The sequence below is a fragment of the Triturus cristatus genome, chromosome 7, assembly GCF_964204655.1.
Source record: "Triturus cristatus chromosome 7, aTriCri1.1, whole genome shotgun sequence".
Lineage (NCBI taxonomy): Eukaryota > Metazoa > Chordata > Amphibia > Caudata > Salamandridae > Triturus > Triturus cristatus.
The window spans coordinates 998,872,759-998,887,863 of NC_140590.1; positions in this window are offsets into that span (position 1 = coordinate 998,872,759).

A 15,105-nucleotide genomic window follows, 5' to 3' on the forward strand; every position below is an offset into this window, starting at 1 on the left:
TGCACCTGGGGTGAGATCATGCAAAGCAGACATTCTTCACATCTTTTAAGTTGCAATTTACTACAGCCTAAAACCTCTACTGGAATAAATACTTTTTGGCCTATTGCCCTTGGCTAACATAAGAAAATACCAGGCCTTTCGCCTCAACGATATATGCGAATTCTGGCCACTACTTCGGTTACACAAGCAGGTTTAAATCACAGTATTGACATTTACGTCTTTCTTTCATGTGTGGTCAAACTAAACAGTCTACAGACACGAATTCTAATCTACACGTTTTAACATCACATTGTTCGAAAAGAAGGACTAAGCTCTATGCATTACTTCAATATATACATAAGATGCTTGTACATAGCTAACACTTCTATTAAAATCGATATAGGTTATACAATTCGTAATACATTGCACATAAAATACCTGAGTACACATTTGATTATATGCGGGTGCCGACTAACAGTGAGTATAATGCACCCCTACAATTTTCAAACTTTAAAGCGCTACATCACTGGCATAAATTGTGGGACTATGACAAAAATGTAGTAATTTTTCACACTGATCATGGATGGAAATCATTACTCATGACTGTTCTTAATATTCAGAATAATATGTTGTTGCAGATGTATCTACAGAATATCACCAACCGAGAAGACACCGATTTACCTTGCATCTGGTCTCAGCTCTTATCTCCATGCCATTTGCTTCCCACGTTGTTGCGAGCACCCAGGCAGCTTCCTCTCACCTGTGCTGTTCTGGTCATGCGGCCTCGAGAGAATGTTGATGGCTGTGGCCATTGGGTTGCATTGTCCGTCTTTGGTGCACATGTCCCTAGATATAGTGCTGCCCTGCGCTCCTTATTATTGAACTTTCCTTCTAAACACAATGCAGCATTGAAGTTCTGGCTACGTTTCTGAAGGCTCTGGTATTTTTAAAGCCAATACATGCCCAAATTTGTTTTAACGCAACATGACCAATCCAAGATGGCTTCCAATATTCCTTTTTTATGCTTTTTACCAGTACATCAAACAGCCTTTTACTTCCTAGTCCTCTAGGTTATTTTCTATTTCTTTAGGTACGTAAGAAAGCTGAGAAGATCTAATCTCCGTAACGAAGTCGGAGTTCTCTTTGTCATTTCAAGCCTATTACAGCCTCAGACTGTGCCAGTGCTGTCATGGTATTTCTGGCCGGCTGTGCTGGTCTTTCTTGAGTTTGTTCCTTTCTGCACTCTATTTCTCCTGCTTTTTGTGGGATCCTCACGGGACTTTTTTTCTGCTGAAAGCATTTTCTTCCTTTCACTGATCATAACCTCTTGTCAGACATAGTGCCCTTTCGTGTGTTTATTACTGTGTGAGATCAAAGTGGATACCAGGGGTCTTTGCCCTGTGAGAGCAGAACCCTTAACTCCAAATTCAATGACACCCCAAAATTTAGATCACTCCAAAATGTACCTCTAGAAGTTCTGCTCCATCACCCTTGAGTTTGCGAAACAGAACACACTTCTCACCATGAGGCTCAACGTTAGTTGAGCAGAGTAAGATCATAAGTAACTAGGACCACTCAATAACTGAATTGTAGATCAGAGGAATGTTAAATGGTTTTATTATTAAAGCGTAAAAATCAGGTGGTACAGAAGAAATGTTAAATGTCATAAAGACATAAATGCAGAATAGATAATAAGAAATCAGAATTGTTCCAAGTCCCACATGAACAGCAAATCATAAAAGATCAGGCAGCATCCCTAAAAGATTAGGAAAAGTCAATTAATAGAGTCTTTGGCAGAAAAGGAAAGACCTCTGTCAGAATCATAAGAGAAACCGACAGCATCTCTAGTAGCAAAGGGAACGTTTCCGGCTTCCCCCAAAACCAAGTTTTTTTTACATAATTTCAGCATACCTAATTAGCCAAGACTGCAGTTTCACAGTGGCATGACTAGAGAGAATACATTTTAGGCAAATCAAAAAATGACAAACAAGAATTAAATACATAAAACTAACCCACTTTTAAGAAAGCATCGAGCAACTTCTGTGTTGTTGCTGTCCGGAGGTGCACGACAAATTATGAAATTTTATTTGAACAATTCCTGAGCAACCAGTGAATTTTCCAAGGCCCACATTTGAACTATAGCGGAAATGTCCTTGAGGTTGCAACATTTAGAACACAAAGAAAGTTTCATTCACAATATATGCTCTCTAAGTAAAATACCCAGCTACTTCACAGTGTTTTGTGCTCTCTGAAGGCTGTGGGGAGAGAAGACACACAGGGGGACTTGATGGGGGAGTGAATGAGCAGGAGCAAGATGAACAGAGCAGCATCCCTGTTAAAAAAAAATGTAGCTTTGTAAAATGTAGTTCAACTAAATCACATTAATAAACACACATCTAAATATCACATTTCACTTGTTTTAAGTGCAAACAGGTACATGCATCAAAATCAGAATTAGCGATTCCTAAATAGCGATTAATAAGGAATCGCTATTTAGAAATCGCTATCCGCAATGCATGAACCCATTCGCGCAAAATTACCAATTCGGTAACAATCCCAAATGTGAATAGCGATTTCACAAAAGAGATTTGCAAATTCCGAAAAACTCCTTTTGCGATTTCGCTTTTTGCGAGATCGCAATTAGAAAACTCGCAAATTGCGAATTTGCAAAAAGGGTGTCGCATTGAAAACATGCTGATGACATCACAACCAGGAAGTCATCCAGCCCATGCTTCATTCAGTGCCCAGAGGAAGTGAGAGGAGGAAGCAGAGTGCTGAAGCTAAGCTGATTCATCACCCAATTCTGTTTGCTGTAACTTTCTGTGCACCAGAATGGATCAGACATCAGGGGAGAGTGCCACGCCCTGTAAGAGGAAACAAATTCAGTGAAAGAGAACTGGAAAACCTCATTGAGGTGGTGTCCAAGAGCCATGACAAGCTATTTGGGATACTTTCCCTCAAAGTGCCAGAGGCAGAAAAACGCAGGATATGGCTGCGTATAAAGAGCAAGGTCAATGCTGTGGGTGTCACACACCGCAGTATAGATGATCTCAAGAAGAGGTGGTACGACCTGCGTAGCCGTGCCAAGGAGCGAATCCCAGAAAGTCTGAAGGAGGCAAGGAGCACAGGAGGGGGCCCATCTACAGTTCCAGACAACACAGCCCTGGAGTACCTGGTGGAGGCCACAATCCAGCCTCAGGCAGTGGTGGGAGTGACCCAGCTGGACACATCCGGCGCGGTTAGTACCACACAAGGTTAGATCCATGCAACCATACACTTCAAAGTACTGTTCAATTGTGCACATACCCCAGTCCAACTCCAGTGTACAGGTCAAACTCCAGTCCACGTTTTCCCTCATACACCCAATGCATTATGGGAGTTGTAGGCATGTCAGTCAAGTGGGCTGTCAAACACAACAATGGCAAGTAAAACACGCCTACACTGCATGGCAGTCAGTGATTGCATCCAAAAAAACAATAGCATTCGGTAACTGTGGGACCCCGAAGTAGGTGTGTAAACGGGCGTACCGGTGAGAGAACCAATGGTTCAGAGCCCACGCTCCCCACGGGAACCATGGGGCTTTATATTTAGCCTTTTTAACATCCGAATCATCCTTCAAGAACGGCTTGAAGGCACAACAAACTACTCTCTAATAAAGGTGTAGTACACAGAGGTTCAGGGTGTGGGTGCACCTTAGCGAGTGCAGACCCCCCGTTCCTCAAATTCCTGGTCCTAACGAAAACCTAAGAATTACTAGAAAGGTTGAAACATGTTGACCACACACACATACCAACACTGATATCACTGGCCATTAATACCAGTTACGATATCTATTCACAGGTTTTAATCGTGCCAAGTGGCTTCATATTAAATTATTAGGAAGCACACCGCTGACACTTTTAATATATCACTTTTATTTTTCATCATTCACGTTTTCACTCACCTACACACACGAAAACCCGCTCCGCTGGAATTCCAGGCGTCGAAGCACACCCTGACGGCATTCGGCGGTCAGGGTGGGACCCAGATGATGAAGCATGTCACCAACCAGGTTGGTGAGTGATGGGTCTTTTTCCAAATAGGAAATTCTTTTGCCCTAAATTATTCCTTTCTCTATCTCTCCCCCTTCTTTTCGATTGAGTCAGTGATTGCAGTCAGTGATTTAAAGTAAGCCAAGTATGCTTAATGTAACACAATAGTAACCTTAACACAAATTAACATTGCACTGTTTCACATCACAGATGCAGCTGAAGTAGACTCGGAAGACAGTGATTGTCTACACATCTCGGAGGCTCCTGCTGAGACTGATGTGGAGACTCCAGTTGCCCCAGCAAGCACACCCCCCGCACCCACAAAACGCAGGGCCCAAGTTCCATCACTGCAGCCCATGGAATCAGAGCTGGCTCCTGCAACCACTCCTGTGACCAGCCAGCCTCATGTGAACACAACACCTACACCCCAGACACCGGTCCAATGTGGAGGGAGGCGCAGTTCAAGGGCCCGCGTTGCTGCTCAGGAAGACCAGGCTCCAAATGTGTGGGGTGGCGTCGAGTCCCAGATGTTGCGGGTGCAGCGCCTGCAAGCAAGACACATGGGCTCAATCCAGCTGCAATTATCAATATTGGCCAAGAACATCAGCCTCATGACAGACAGTGTGCGGGAACTAACCACAGCGGTTGTGGAGGAAAATAGGCAGACCAACTCAAGCATCCAGGAGCTCACCAGGGCAATGATTGCTGGCCACAGCACACAGAGGAGAAGGCATCGCCAGAGCATAATGCGCATGGCAGCCTATACCAGGTCCAACAATAAGCTCTGCAACACCACTGCGCTGCTGGCACGTCGCTCCGTGGCCAAGCAAATTGATACGGGCCATTGTTGTGGGGATGTGGCCAGGGCCCTTGGACAATTGACTACTGCTGTGGAACAGATCCAGGCCGGTACTTTTGGTGGCAGCAACTTAACGGGGGAGGAGGGTAGTGAGGAGGCATCCAGCCTTAGCAGCCTGTTGGTGCCAGTGACTACTGCCAGGAGGCGCAGTTCCTGCAGCACACCTTCTGTTGCACATCAGGGTGATGTAGCCGATGCAGGCGAAAGGCGTTTGTGGGTGCGCGGCAGGAAGCGCTAGCCAGAAATGTCGTCCTTCATCTGCCCATGTTGATGTAACCATGGTCAAAACCATTATAGTGATTGATATCCAGGGCGTGGAATTGTTTATTTTCCGGTATTCTTCTATGCAATTACAGTTCTATTTTGCACAAATCTCTGTGTGGCTACACATTACTACATGGGCTCATGTTAATAAATACTTTTCTGTTAGACATTTAAGTGTCTTGTCTCATTATTACCTACCTCAGAAATAATGTTGTGTGATGTCTGCATGTCTCCTTTGCCCTTCTGCTGAGCTTGCCCCATGAGCTTGTCTGAGTTGTGTGGGTGGTTGGTTGTCCCCCTCAGACTCACTGTCGGACACCTCGATGTGTAAACCTCTCCTGGTGGCAATATTGTGCAACATGGCACATGCTGCCACGATCCGGCAGCAGGTCTATGGACGGTACTGCAACGCTCCACCAGTTTTGTGTAGAATGCGAAAGTGGTTTTTCAGTAGTCCAAACATGCGTCCAATCACATTCCGTGTGCTGATGTGTGCTGCATTGTACCTCTGCTCATGTGGTGTGGCTGAGTTGAGGTATGGCGTCAATATGTAGCTCCGCACGGCGTATGCGCTGTCACCTACAGGGTGGAAAGCAAATGGTTAGCCACAGTTATGCATTGACATTCGTTTGATTTATGTATAGAATAAGTATATGTGTGTACCAAGTAGATGTCCTGCGCCAAATTCACACCTGAGCAGACGCGTGGATGCCACTGTGTCGAAATATATAGGAGTCATGGGTGCTTCCAGGGAATTGTGCCACAATGTCTGTTATGATATGGTTTGCATTGCACACTACTTGCACATTAATTGAGTGATAGGATTTCCTGTTCCTGAAAATGTATTCATTCACTGCTTGGGACAAATGGGGACATGCGTACAATCTATGCAGCCGATCACATAAGGGAACTGTGCTACCTGGTAGAAGTCCAGTTTTGTCTTGTTCAAATCCTGTTGGGTTGTGGGGAAGGTGATGTGGGTGTGGATCCTTGTCATCATGGCGTCAAGGCAGGTTTTGAAGAACCATGAAAGGGAGCTTTGTGATATTCCTCCAGCTACAGCTACTAACCACCTGGAAACTGTCGGAGGCAATAGGTGCAGGCAACATAGGACCTGTACATGTGTGGGGATAGCATGGGTCCTACGGGTCTGGCGCTGCATTAAGGGTTCCAATTCTGCTATTAGGTGCATTATCATTGCACCGTTTAGCCCGTACTTATTGTAGATTTCATCTTCTGTTTGTCCCAGCAATGTGATGCGCACTCTGAAAATCCGCTCCTGTATTCTTCTTCTGCGCTGGGCTGCAGCATGGATCTTCATCCTCCTCACCATCATGTAGAGCACTGACATTGTGAAAGGCTTCATGGGCCTTCTGAGTCACTTTAAATAGGTTTCTGAGTGGTTGCACCTGTGCGATTATTTTTTTTTATTTTTTTCGGTTGCTGGTTGAGGGGGTCATGATCCCTTCTCATGCAACAGCCACAATCCTTGTCAGGGTGAACCACATAAAGTCATTAAATTAACCTGTGCTTAACCCTCTGGTAGCTTGGCATAAAAACAGTCAGGCTTAACTTGGAGGCAATGAATAAACTATTTATACAGCACTTAAACAGTAATAATGTGGTTACACGGGGGCGTGGCTTAGGAGCCAAACATGGCGGACGCGTCTCTCTAGAGCTCTGCAGTTCGCTCCTGTAACGGGCCAGAATCCTACACTATCCTTGAACCCAGCCACGATTCTTGGGAGCCCCGTGATAAGGTCCCCGCTGTGCCTCTGTAGGTGGAGTTTGGCGGCAGCGGAGGGCCGAGAACACCGTGACCAGACTCCCGTTCAGCAGCGGCCGTTCGCGCAACGAAGGGCTGTGTGGTCCAGGCCACGGCTGCGGTGAATCCCCCTTGTGGGGGAGGGCCGCGGCAGCGAGGCGGATCGACCCGGTGCCGTCCCTGATTTGAGGGTGCCGAGGCGGAGCCCCTTGCTGTTCAAGCGGAGGAGCGGAGGGCCGAGGTAAAGGATGCGACACCATTGAGGCTCCCCTCCCCCATCTTCATCACTGCAGGCGCCGGTGTGCCTGTGCAGCATTGCGGGCCCGGCGGGGCTCGACTTGGACCCTGTGCTGGCTGCTGCTTGGTGTGCTGCAGAGACTGCCGGTTGGTTTGCGGCTGGGGCGGCCCCCTTGATTGCGGTCGCCAGCCTGCTGAGACACCGCGGGTCTGGCTGAGGCACTGCCAACCTCTGGCCGGGGGCCCCAGACAGAGGACGCTGCTACTGTGGTGGAGTGGCCGCCAGAAACCCTGTGGTGAGTCGATGGGGGCCTGTCGTGCATCTGGCCCGAGACGTGCGGCGTCCGGAGTGTCTGCCTTGTGTCGAGAGCTCGGCTGGGAGGTCCGGGACCCTGTGAGTGCTTGAAATGCAATGCAGGGGGGTGCTTGGGCTGTGCCACAGGTGCTTGGCCCCCTCCTTGCGCCCGGGCTGCCCTGTCCGCCCAAGCAGCTCCGGTGTCCGGCCCTGCGCACTGTGAAGTCACCATAGCCTGGATCCTGTGTGGGCACAGAAGGCCATTGCTTGCCGGGTCGTGGCGGACGCCGGGGCGGCGCCCTGCCGTCAGGCCTAGGGCGGGGACGCTACCTGGCTACCAGCTGTTGATCTGCGCTGCTGCCCTCGGCGTCGGCCTTTGGTGGGAACTGACCAGGTGACCGCTCCCCCGGCTAGGTATCCGTGATTGCCATGGGCAAAGATTGGCATGGGGCGACGGCCCCCAAGCAGCATACGATGGACCGCTACACCACCACCAACCTTTCCAGGGGGGAGTCCGTGGAGGACCTATCCTCGGACACGACAACGCTGCTGGAGGCGATCAATTAATCATAGACTGCTCTTGAGGATCAGATCGGAGCCGTGGGGTCAGATGTGTTGTTTCTCTGCCAAGATCTGCGGAAGGCAGTCGACCGCATCACTGAGGCGGAGACCAGGGTTTCCACTGTGGAGGACTCCGTGTCTGCACTCCAGAAAAAGGTAGACAAACTGACTAATCACACGCAGGACCTTGCGGACCGGGTCGAGGATTCGGAGGGGCGGGCCCGCCGCAATAACATACGCTTGGTGGGCTTCCTGGAGGGTTGCGAGGGGTCATCTATGGATACCTTCATCTCGGAGTTGCTCAGGGCACTGCTGCCCTGGAAGACATGTCCCCCTGCTTCGTGGTTGAGAGGGCTCACCGCGCTTTGACCAAGAAGCCTCCACCAGGGGAGCGTCCGAGAACAGTGATCACCCGGCTCCTTAACTATGCTGACCGTGACGCCATTCTCCGGTATGCCCGGCTACATAAGGACAAAATGATTTTTCAGTCACATCCCATCATGGTTTTCCCTGATTATACTAAGTTGGTGCAGCAACAACACCAGTCCTTTGTGGCAGCCAAGAGATGGCTACGTGAACTAAACTTATCCTACGCATTGTTGTTTGCGGCCCGGATGAAAGTGATGTACAATGCCAAAACATTTTTCTTCGACACCCCAGAGGAGGTCTTTGTGTGGACAGGTGAGCGTAGGGTTCTCGAACGCCCCCGTTGGACTCGGACTCCTCCATTGGCTCATATCGGAGTGGTCGCCAGGGCAGAGATGCAACATCGAGACGCAACAGATCCCGCTCCAATTGACGTGCCCAGGAACTGTCGGGCACGGGGGACTGAGGTAGACTGGGGCACGTTGGTCATATTGGCTTCCTGCTCACTTCTGGGGCGGGACACGATTTTTAGCAGTGGCCTTACTGGCTTGCTTGGGTGTTAAGGGGTGGGGTCTCTACTACCAGCCCTTGAGGGAACTGACATGGCACGCCCGAACGTTTGGGTAATGTTGGGTGAAGTTGGGAGGGGGGGATCCATTGGAGGAACCACTTGGGTAGGGTGACCAGACGTCCCGGTTTTCCCCGGACGGTCCCCGTTTTTGGAGAAGTGTCCCCGTGTCCCGACACTTTTATCCAAGTGAGTAAAATGTCCCCGTTTTAGAACAGTGTCTGGGTTATACACAGAAATGTCCCGGTTGTTCACTGTTCCGGTTACGCACATGCTCTGTTTGCACTGCGTGTGACTACACTGAGGTGAGCGCTGTAGCAGGAAGGGTAATCCATTGAAGAGAGACATTTTCTCTCGAGATTTCCCTTCTCTTTGCCCACGCAGGCGCAGCGCCACCTACGTCATCATGACGTGGCAGCCATCGGTCATTGCCTCCATCCGTCTGGCCTGACACCTTATCAAGAGAACACCTTCAGCCCTGCAGTGATCTTTGTTGCTCAAAAAGTTTGGTGCATGCCCGCCATGGAAGTGGAAGATTATTCTAAACAATACGAAAATGCCCCCACACCATGAGAGTTTTATATCTTGGTGCTGGGGTGATTATTTGTTTTTCTTTTTGTGACCACCAGATTCTATTGGGCAGTGATGGACGGAAAGAAGGGCACATCATATTGTTCACTCTAAATAGTTGAGACCGTCTGATGCCTTTACTCTAACTGCCCATACTCTGCTGGGCGGTCGAAGTGAGATGTCCGCGAGCAGAGCCTGAAGGGGCAATGCCATTGGAGCGCAGGCAGCCTGCCCTAATCAAAATAGAGTGGGCAAGCGGAGGGTTTTGCAGACAAGGTAGTCAGTCACGTTTCTGATGAAGTACCCGAACTGCAGGACTCTGAATTAGGCCCCTAATGATCTTCTAAGATATATAATTGCATTTCTGATGACAATCTCTGTCATTATGTAGCCCACATGAGGAATGACAAAAACTAATATGAATCTTGAAACAATTTAAATTCAACAAATAATTGTTTTGAAATAATATTGAACTCTGCTAAAGAGAGGATGTGGTCCGTCAGCTGCGCTGCTGCCTCTGGTGCAGGAAAACAGGGTTCGAGCCTCGAGGTCGCGTCCACATCCTGTGATTCTGGGCAAATCACTTCATCTCCCCGTGCCTGAATGTGTAATGTAAATACGGTACTCATGTAAAGCGCTCCAATACCTTCGGGTCGAGTTCGCGCTATATAAATATGCAATAAAAAAAAAAAGTTACTAAAATAGACTCGTAAAGAGAGTTCCTCTTGCTAAAGGTGTAAAACTCCCCTAGATAATCTTTTCCACATCATTTTTGAATGTCAAGTGTCTGATGTACCTTAAAAATTGTCTTGTAACTTGCCTCCATGGTGTTGTGCCAGGAGATCAAATGGAGTCTGCCAATAATTATTTTCCTCATTTAACTTCCTGACCTAATTTCAGAAATTAGCCTTGTTTAAGCTCACATGTTGACCACGCCCCTACCACTTAAAAGCTGCAAATCCTCATCCAAGGTGTCAATTGATATAAGGACAGTGGATATGCCAACACCTGCTCTCTTCAATAGGACAACCCTTTACATAACACAGAGAATATCTATATAACAAATTGTGGTGTTCTTACTTGGAGAGCTTTGATTAATAAAACACCGTCTCTTCACCATCTCTTAACCTAAAGAATCCTTTCAACTTTTCATACACATGTGCTTTATTATTACAGTTTAATATTATTCATTCTACCATTTTAGACGTCTGAAACTGTTTTATTAGTGAATAGTATTATTTGTCAATTAGAATTTATAAGTCATTAAAGGCAATATATCCCCTATCGCACACTTATTGCATGCCTCGTATTTATGTAATGGTGTTGGACAAGAGTTAGGCTGGTGCCAGAGGGATGACTGGCCAGGGGTGCATTGCTCTTCGGTTAGACTGTCTCTAGACAAGTATTACTGCTGTAGAACTTTACATGTTTATTGTGGACCTGAAAACACCCTGCACGCACCTTTGAGAAAGTGATCATAATAAAGTCTGACTAGCTCTGCTAGAGGAGACCTGGGTGAAAGATATATTGTAGCACAGGGTAGTCACCAACTATAGCAGATGTTGAGGCAAAGTCTGTTTAAATGGAATTAATGGTTACTGCCGATAAAAGACCTCTGATTTGTCGTCTGTAATGCTTCATCTCGGTCTGTGGAGGGAGCTGTCATTGTAGTCCTTTTTCTAGGTCTATGACAGCTGTCAAATAGTCCTACTTTTATGTTGATGGTTACTGCAAACCTTAGTCCTACTTCTGGGTCTATGACCTGTCCCCGTTTTTTGTTTTGAGAATCTGGTCACCCTACACTTGGGTCATCCTGTTGGGGGCCTGGGGAGGGATTCCATCACAACAGATACTCCATGTTCCTGAAGTATGGGGGTGAGGGGATGGGGGGAAGTTGGGGGAAGTTTCTGTGTTATTATTTGCTCTGTTTTCTGTTTCCACACCAAGCACACACCTCACTGCTCCGCCGTGCGCACACCGGTCGACCTATTATGGCCCTGACATCTAGGAATGGCACACATGGCAGGTAACTCTACACCGGGGACACTGAACATTCTCGCCTGGAACGTTCGAGGCTTACTAAATAATGTCAAACGGGGGACCGTGCTCTCTCAGGCGAAGCGCTATGCAGCAGACATCCTGTTGCTCCAGGAGACACATCTTCTGGGCACGAAAGCCCCGTGCCTTGCCCGATACGGCTACACTACAGTGTACTATTCCGGCTTCACATGGGGGCGCGGGGCACGGCCATACTTATACATCGTAGAGTGCCGCTCCAGGTTACGCGACACTGGCTAGATCCCGGTGGCCGCTTCACTGTGATTGCGGGTACTGTAGCCGGCGAACAGATTACACTAGGCAGCATATACGCCCCCCAACCGCTAGGCCAGACATTTACAGATCATTGACACAGCTTTGGGGAGATCTTCCGGGTGGCCTGATGGTACTGGGTGGTGATTGGAACAACACTATGGGTCCATTGGATAGGTGGCGAGCCCGACAGCCAGATATACCCCCCCCGCTACATTCAAACTAAACGTGCTGGCACATACCCTGGGCTGGGTGGACACATGGCGGGCACTTCACCCCTCTGAAGTCGGGTTCTCCTATGCATCGTCAGTCCACCCCACTCTTTCTCGCCTCGATTACCTGTTCCTCCCACATAGCTACATGCACAGGGTGCCAAATTTGCCCCGGGGACTCTCTGATCATTCAACGATCCAACTTAAGCTGCGCCTGCGGACTAACAGGGACCCATATAGGTGGCGCATGTCCCCCTGGTTGCTTCTGGACATGGAATATCGGGAGACACTGAGTCGGGCACTCACTGATTATCTCAGCTTCAATGTCGGTTCTTGCCAGTCCCCGGTCACTCTCTGGGAGGCGTTCAAGCCCACGATTCGTGGGGTTGACATCAGCTATCGCACAGGGGAGAAGCAGCGTCGCCTGGCTCAGGTGCACAACCTGGAAAATAGACAGGCCGAGCTCCAGTCCGTGGTGGTAGAGGGCTCTGACCCTGCTGCCCGACGGAACCTCCTGCATGTTTAACAGCAGCTTCATCAAACTCACACCGACTGGCCACTCAGTATAGGATCTACCAATGGGGCGATAAGTCTAGCTAGATGCTTCATAGGCTCTGTCAAGCTAGAGCGGCCCCGACGCAGGTTGCCCTCTTGAGGTCTCCAGAGGGAGTCATGTGCGCCTCCCCAGAGGCGGTTGTACAGGCCTTCGCTGATTTCTATGCGGTGTTATATGAGGAGCGGGAGGTTAAAACAGAACCCCTTATTGACACCTTCTTTGCAGATATCCCTCCCCGCCGCCTCTCAGATAAGCTACGCACCGCCTTGGAGTAACCCATTTCTTTAGACGAGCTACGGGCGGCACTATCCAGTATACACCCAGGACGCGCTCCTGGCCCGAATGGGTTCCCGTGCGACTTCCTGCGGCCTCATATGGAGACTCTGCGACCTCATCTACTGGGGGCGCTCCGCGACGCCTCGGAGCGGCGCGTTCTGCCTCCATATTGGAGACACACGGAGATCGTAGTCTTCCTTAAACCGGGCCGCCCACGGGAGGATCCGGGCTTGTACCGCCCCATATCTTTGTTAAATTTCGAGCCTAAGCTGCTGGGGAAGGTCCCGATGGACCGCCTCCATATGTGCATACAGGATCTGGTACATCCAGATCAATCGGGCTTTATGCCACATCGGTCCACTAGACATAATATCAGACGTGCCCACAACGCTGTGGCGGAGGCCCACTGCCTGGAGCGCCCTGCGGCTGTCTTACTCGCAGATATAGACAAAGGGTTCGATTCCCTGAGTTGGAAGCACCTCTTTAAGCTCCTGGAGGCAGTAAATCTGGGCCCTGGCTTCAGGGCATACGTGAAGTTACTATATACCGACCTCACTGCATCGGTCCGAGAGGCTGGTCACTGTTTGGCCCCCTTCCCCTTCCGCAGGGGCACAAGGCAGGGGTGCCCACTCTCCCCGCTTCTGTTCGCGTTGGCTATCGAGCCCTTGGCTGCCTGGGTCCGCCTGGACTATGTCTTTCAGGGTCTGGACTGATCACCGGAGTGTTCAGATAGGATCTCGCTTTATGCCGATGACGCCTTGTTTTTATATCAGATCCCTGGGTCTCCGGGCCTCGGGTGCTCCAGATTCTGCAAATTTTATGGGAGACCTCTGGGCTTTACGCCAACCCATCTAAGTCCATTTTGTTCCCTTTCACCGGGGATCAGCGGCCTCAAGCTTGGGCCTCGCAGTTGATTGTTGCGGAGGCGGGCTTTCGCTACCTTGGGGTGTATATCGCGCGGTGCCCGACCGTGGCATGGTCACGCAACATCACGCCATTGCTCCCCGTGGTATGTGATGAGATGACGGTGTCATCTCAACTACCCCTCTCGTTATACGGCAGATCTGCCATTTTTAAAATGGTGTCTCTACCACGCCTGCTCTATCGGCTGCAGAATTACCCATTTCCCATCCCACCATCATGGTTCCGTCAAATCAACACACTTTTGAATAGGTTTCTCTGAGGGGGGAGCGGTTTGGGTGGCGCTTGCAACATGTGATCAATCTACGTACTGCGGCGGGATAGCGGCGGCTGATGTTCGGGCATACTACTGGGCATCGCACCTTCTAGTGATAAACCAATGGTGGTATAGATCTCAGGCAGACCCGGCTTATGCTGTGGAGAGGCTCTGCATGGCAGAAACCCCGCTGCTCCACATCCTATATAGTTCCTCATCTCTGGCGGAGCTTCCCCTGGCCTGTAGGCCAGTCATCCAGATATGGAGGCGGGTGGTCCGCCAAATGGGTTGGTGGGGTAAGCTGACATGTGCAACACCTCTTTGGCAGGGTTCCCACCTCCGGACGGTTTCATCTCTGGTAGGGTTCCGATGACATACTCCACGTTGGGGGATATAATGCAGGGGTCCACGCTCAAACTTTCCAGAGGCTGCAGTAAGACTTCGAGCTCCATAAAACACAATTTCATAGATATCTGCAGCTCCGTCATGCCGTGTCCCCCTTAATAAGAGACCTCACGACTCTACCGGAGTTCCACCCGCTCGAAGGCTGGTTGCTTATGGGAGATCTGGGGGCCCATACAATTAGACAAATTTATTAAACAATCACGACACACTCCATGACCGCTATACACCGGACTCGGGCAGCGTGGGAGGCGGATGTGCCCACTCTGATGGACGACGACTGGGCCGAGGCATTGGCTAGCCCCAGATACTCCGCTGTCTCCACCCGTTACCGGTTGATCCAGTTTAAGTACCTCCATAGGTTATACTATACACTCCTACGCCTCTATAAGATGGGGGCTATCCAGTCTCCCGCGTGCCTCCACTGCGACTCGGAGGAGGGGTCGTTCTTCCACACGGTGTGGAGCTGTGGGGCGCTGCAACACTTCTGGTCTGGCATTAGGTCATGCTTGGGGCGGGTCCTAGCGTGGAACATCCCTGCAGACCCAAGGCTGATTCTCCTACATAGCACAGAAGACATTGGGGGGAACAGATATAAACGACACCTGCTATTCTTGGGTCTTACACTTGCCAAGCGTGACATTGCGCAACACTGGAAGGCGGCGTCCCCACCCAGT